This window comes from Echinops telfairi, unplaced genomic scaffold (genome assembly GCF_000313985.2).
Source record: "Echinops telfairi isolate 266 unplaced genomic scaffold, ASM31398v2 ScPeMD7_1;HRSCAF=3_0, whole genome shotgun sequence".
In the NCBI taxonomy this organism is placed as follows: domain Eukaryota; kingdom Metazoa; phylum Chordata; class Mammalia; order Afrosoricida; family Tenrecidae; genus Echinops; species Echinops telfairi.
In genome coordinates, this window is record NW_022103896.1 from 65,128,502 (window position 1) to 65,134,930 (window position 6,429).

The window sequence follows — 6,429 nt, forward strand, 5'->3', positions numbered from 1 at the left end:
AAACAGACTCCTAATTGTGTGCGGGTTTTTCATGTTTTCACAATTGCTTAAGCATGGATTTTGCTGTCTGCACGTCTTTAAGACGTCGTCCTTCAGATGAAACACACAATACGGTTTTCTTGACTTGTCCAGCTACCAGCAAATTTAACAATGATCCGAGAGGATCAAAGAGCCCTGGTGCGTTGGCTTCAGTAAGAATGACCACGGTTCATAACCTTGGGATTTGGACTGAAACCCAGTGGAATGAGGGCATCACAATTTCTCTGTAGATGTGCTCTAGGGGTGAACTTTTTTTTGGATGTGGAGAGTAATGGACGCGTCTTCGCTGTACATCGCCGAGCAAGCACACTTGATTTTACTTAGATTAGAGGATCATTACCAGTGGCTCATGTAGAGATTTATTATGAAACCAAACCCTCTTTCCCTCAAGTGCCATACCTTGGCAATGCCACTGCTAAAATTCTCAGAAGTGCAACTGCTCAAGTCTGTTTATTTAATAAATGAGAGTTAGATCAAGTCCCTTGCCCACCCACATTGTTCTGCAATTTCATATTTCCTTGTGAAATGACTTGGAGTTTCATGCTGGAACCTGCCCCGACTCTGATGCCAGACGATAATACTTCCTGCTTAAACCTCCTATTGAGTGTGGAGCAGAGCGCTTTGCTGAACAGCTAGCACGTGTGATGAGGAAAGATGATTCTGTATTTTGCTTTGATAGACGGTTGCTCTCTCTTTCTGCTCTCTCTCCTCTGTGTGTCGGCTAGTGGAATTTAATTTTTCTCTAATGCAAGCTGGAATTTCTCTATTCCTAGACTTACAGGTCAAAACAGTATATGGTGAATTTCTTCTGTCTGAATATTTAAAAAGCTCAGCTTGTTGCTAATGTCTGCTTGTTCTTCATGGGATTGGTTTTCCTTTAAATTTATTTGGACTTAATTATACAAGGATATCTTTCTCTGTAATGGAATGGAGTTCGGCGGCATGGACTCCAACTTGTTTTGTTAGCTGGTAACTTTGAACTGAAGGGACCTTACTGTTATCATAAGAGCAACTAGTTTTTCTTGGAACTGGGAACTCACATGGTATTTTTCCCTCTTTTTTTTTCTGCCTGAGGTCGTATCCCTGGACTACAGGCCATGGTCTCTTTGCTCTACTGGAGTCTTGTGTTTTAAAATTTCCCAGGTCCACTTTAGAAAGGTCGGAGCTTCAGGCAGTCCTCAACAGGAAATAGTTCAAGGCATTAAGAACCCCTAAATGCAACCAAGGTATTGGTATTTGGAAATAATCATAAATGCTAATCTTGAAATAAAAATATATACTTTCATATTCAGTACAAAATTTGAGGGTTTTTTTTAATCAGGTGAAGAGACAGAGCATGTGCATATACCTGTAACTTGAACCATATGGAAGAAAATTAAGATCTTTTCATTTTACTAGGGAAAAAGAATGTCTACATAAGAATTTTAACAGAGTTGATTACACCAAGCATAAAACCTCAACTGGACATGCTTTGCCGATGAAACTTTTGGTATACTTGGATACTAGGATTCCATGCAATGTTGTTTAAAATTAGAAATCACAACTGTAGTCAAACATATTACACTTGGATTTGAAAGTGGCTCCATTGTTCCTGAAAACTTCAAGTAATCCTAAATATTGAAGAAAAACTAGAATATAGACCAGTGATCATAGCTGCACTGTTAATATTAGGCAAATATAGAAGCAACCCGTATCTGTGAACAGAGCTAAACGAAAGGTAGTCTATCCATCCAGTGGATGACTTGCAGACACAAGGTTCTAATACATGCTGAAATGGATTAACCTTGGAAACATGCTGAGTAAAATAAATCAGGCACCAGAACAAACATTTTATGATTACATTTCCAAGAACTATCCAGAAGAGTCAAATTCATAGAGACAACAGCTTAGCAGTGATAAAGAGGGACTACAGGGAGGAGGAAGTTAATGCTTTAGGGGCAGTGCACTTGTTTGGCCTGCTGATAAAAATCCTTTGGCAATGGAAGCAATGACAGTTACACAACATGGTGACTATAATTATTGTCACATAACTAGAGGCTTAAAACTAGTTAAAATATTAAATATTCTATTTATATACATATAATCACAATAAAATTAGAAGGAAGCAGCAATATGTTCACTGACGCTGTATTTGTTTCAATAATGGTGTGACCTCTTTAAGTTACTGCCTTCTCTTCAATGTCCAAGATCTACAATTGCCTTAGGCAGGCAGCACAGGTTGGAAAGACACATTGGTATTCCGGAGGGAGCTGAAGCTCTGTTCATCTCGGAAAATACGGTTATATTAAGCTTTCTCTAAAATTTACAATGAGACATGAAAGTATAAGAAAGGACTCCAAGAGATCACTTGGCTTCCTTCTACTCTCCTCTCTAAATCAACAGTAGAGTAAAAATATATTCACTCTTGATGAGTAAAATCAATTATTCCAAACCATAGCCCTCCAAGATTTTCTAGTTTTCTGTGACACGTTATCGGTCAGTTCTGTGAAAATACTGTAGTAACATGTAAAAATAGGAAACAATACTTTCAGTATTAACATTTTAGGTATAATTTTAAGTGTTCATGACATTCACACGTTTCTATCACTGTTTACAGGCGATAAAGAAAGCAACATTGTGCTCTGGTTGTTTTTTTCACATTATATTCAGACATGTAATACAGCACCATACACCTTCAAAATGCTACCTACAAATGGTTTCAACAATTGAGCTTTAAATAAACTACCTCATCACGCTCCAATAGTAGTTCCTTCCAGGTGGCAGCAAATCCTGTTGAGTATGTTATTTGTACACTATCATTCGACTGCCTTCTTCAGAGGTAGTGTTCAGTAGAAATAATGACAGGGTAAGGAACCCAGTCAATCTCCATATAACAAGTCATGAGAGAGAGGAAAAGAAAATTTGGACATATGAAAGTCTTTTCCAGTAAAAAAAAAAAATCATTTATGCTTCCATTCTGGATAGTGTGCTGGTTCCTCCTAGGTTGTAACTTCCATCCTGTATTTTGCTCATGAGTCCACTGAGAACATCTTAGATAATAGAAGAGAAAAGCTTAGTTAATGAGTCAATTATCTCATCCAATAAAACTAACTAAGAGTGTTATTCATAGTGGGACTTTTAAGGAATATAGATATGGAAACTAGCATTCTCACCCTTTAATTTTATGATAGAAGTTCATTCACATATCAACATTAAACTTCTTTGTCTTCAATTATCAATTCTTATTCCTCATAAGTCTGTAACCATCCAGGTAAATTTTTCACTGTGTGGTAGCTACATAATTTCATAGCAACTTGAAGATATACTGTTTAACAGTCTAGGCGCAGTATTCAACCTGTCAATCAGATCACAGCTTGATGGTGCCTTCTAGTGGGTGTGGCCTGCTCATAAGAAGGTCCCTGGGAACCTCCTCTTCTCTCTCTGCCTTTACCTTCCTGCTGGCTGACCTTGGTTACTGCCAGAGCCCTGCCATGTTACCATGTTACCACCACCACTGGATCAACATGACTTTGCACCCACTGGCCTGTGATTTTCCTGAATTCTACATCACTGCTTGTGACTGTGAGGGTCTCAAGAGGGATTTATGGACTAGTATCGAACTTATAGACTTGAGTTGAACTGGGCTGGAATGCTTTCTTGATATATAATTGCTCTGTGATATAAAGCTCTTTCTTACACATATATGAGTGTTTCTAGACTTGTTCTCTAGTCAACCCAGCCTAATACATTATGCCAGGTGTGGGGATTAGAGGTTTGTCTGACCTCTGCTTTATGGTAGTGTTTCTTCTTGGGCTAGCCAGAGGTCCGATATGGACATGCAGTTTACTGGATTGTTTTCTGAAATGACATGGGAAGGGAAGTTTTGACTCCTACATGTTGTCATTGGTTTTCCTAGCAGAAATGGCATGTATGAAGGTAACGCATGTAAATCGCTCCTTGAACTTCTCCAATGCCATACTACTTAGTCAAACTGGAAGACCAAAAGTCAGGCCCTAGCAGATGCAGCCAGAGGCCTAAGGCCATATTGCATATGAATGGGATGGTTTCAATAAGAAAGATTAAATTTGGCTATTTTAAGAATGTGTTTAGGATTTGGCTGTACTAGGATTATGATTTGTTCTTCCTACTGTTATTGATACAATGTGTGATATAAATGATTATTAGGAAGTGTGACTAGTCTGTAAGGCCCACTGCCTTCAGACATTAATTTTGATCTTTTAAATGGATTAGTCTGCAGTGCCTATAAAGAATGCTTAGAAAAGGTAAGCTCCACCCAGTTCCTTGAATTCTCAGTACACTTGCAATGGAAAAGACTTGCTGAGAGAACTGTTGGAAGAATGAATGAAAAAATGAGCCATTTGAATTTTCAACTGGCAGTTTGCGCCTAAATCTGGAAAAATCTGGAACCATGAAGGAACCCTCCTCTTTAAGACTGAATGTTAAAGGGAGCCTGCAGGCAGCCTGAAATGTTCACTAGGAAACCACCTGGATCCAATGGTTGAGTGGAAGGGGGAGAAATGCAGCAATAGAGAGACAGACACCCATGGACCTGGTTTACAGGGACTGGAAGGGAGAAGAGAGTGGGTTGGCTGGTCTGAAGTTTTAAGAATTGTGTGGAACCTGAACACCTGGCATGACCTAGCCCAAGGGGGGATAGGATAGAGAGTTTGTGAAGGGGCCCATGGTCAAAAGATGAGCCGGCACATGGGCACCCTGTTGAGGTTAAGAGAGGCAGCCCATGTTGAGTTAAGCAGAACCTGTGAATTGGTGTATATTGTTGTTGACTTTATGGATGACCTGTCCTGATTTGACTTTGCTTATGGATGCAAACTCAGAAGATTCCAACTGGAATGAAGATTCTTCACATCAAAGCACAAGCTTATCTCCTCAGAGCACTAGGTTGATAGATTGGGCAGTAAGGAAGTAGACACCCCAAATGGAGGGTAGGGGTGGGGACAGGAGAATAAAGGCATGAAGTGTCTGGCTTACAAACTTTCATGGGTGGAGGAATATGTTGATAGTATTATAGGATTATGGTGGAGGTATTCACCATGCTGCACTTGTCAAGCATAGAGTATTTTTGCTTTGTTCACTCATAGAATATTAAAGTTCAAATGAGACTGGCACATTTTGAGTGTACATTTATTAGTTTTATCTTGTTAGGCACAAATATGATTTTACTGTTGTCTTTGTTTTAAAATTATACCTGGCTAAAAGTTGTGTAAAGGTGTCAAGTTGACAAGGGGAGGTCAGCGTTAACAGAAAGGTCCATTTGAACTCAGGAACCACAAATAGGGGGCAATCTGTTCCAATAAAGATTTATAGCCAAGAAAACTTCATAGGGCTCTTGTACTCCATCCCAGAAGATCACCATCAGTCATAATCAACTTGAAAGTTGGGGGGCAGGCAGTTCTTTTGGTTGTTTTGGGTTTATCAATAAATCTATCTAGCTATTTCCGCCTAACCTGCTCTCAGAGGAAAATTAGACAAATTTTACTTCTTAAACTCTACTCATTAGGAGGGATTAAGCTTGTTTTAGCAGCCTATCGAAGACCTGATATTTTGTTTTCATTTCTCTACTACCCTCCAGGGTCACCCCTAAGTGTGTCTTTAATGGTATGGTAATGTTATGCAATGTGTCTTGGTAATGTTATGGTAATGTTATGTAATGTGTCTTGGTAATGTTATGTAATGTGTCTTGGTAATGTTATGGTAATATTATGTAATGTGTCTTGGTAATGTTATGGTAATGGTATGTAATGTGTCTTTAATGTCATGGTAATGTTATGGTAATCAACTTCAGATTAATACACTGCCAGTTAACACTGCAGTGCCAAAAGTAAATCACACTTGGACTTTTTCCTCTTAAATCAACTGTATGAAGAGACCAGACAGATGAGCCGTGGGTGTGTGTTACTGTTAGAAAGTATACAGTGGTAATTTGTTTGACTCATTCATTTAACATACTTATACCTAAGGCCTTTGTTGTTGTTGGGTCCCTTTGAGTTGATCTTGACTCTCAGTGACTTCATATGACAGAGTGAACTGTTAAATTCTAGGCTATAGTCTTTTTTTAAATCATTTTATTAGGCGCTCATACAACTCTGATCACAATCCATACATACATCAACTGTGTAAAGCGCATTTGTACATTCATTGCCCTCATTATTCTCAAAACATTTGTTCTCCACTTAAGCCCTTGGCATCAGCTCCTCATTTTCCCCTCCCTCCCCCACACCCCTGCCTCATGAACCCTTGATAATTTATAAATTATTATTTTGTCATATGTTGCACTGTCCGAAGTCTCCCTTCACCCACTTTTCTGTTGTCCATCCCCCATGGAGGAGGTTATATGTAGATCCTTGTATCCAGTTCCCCCTTTCCAACCCA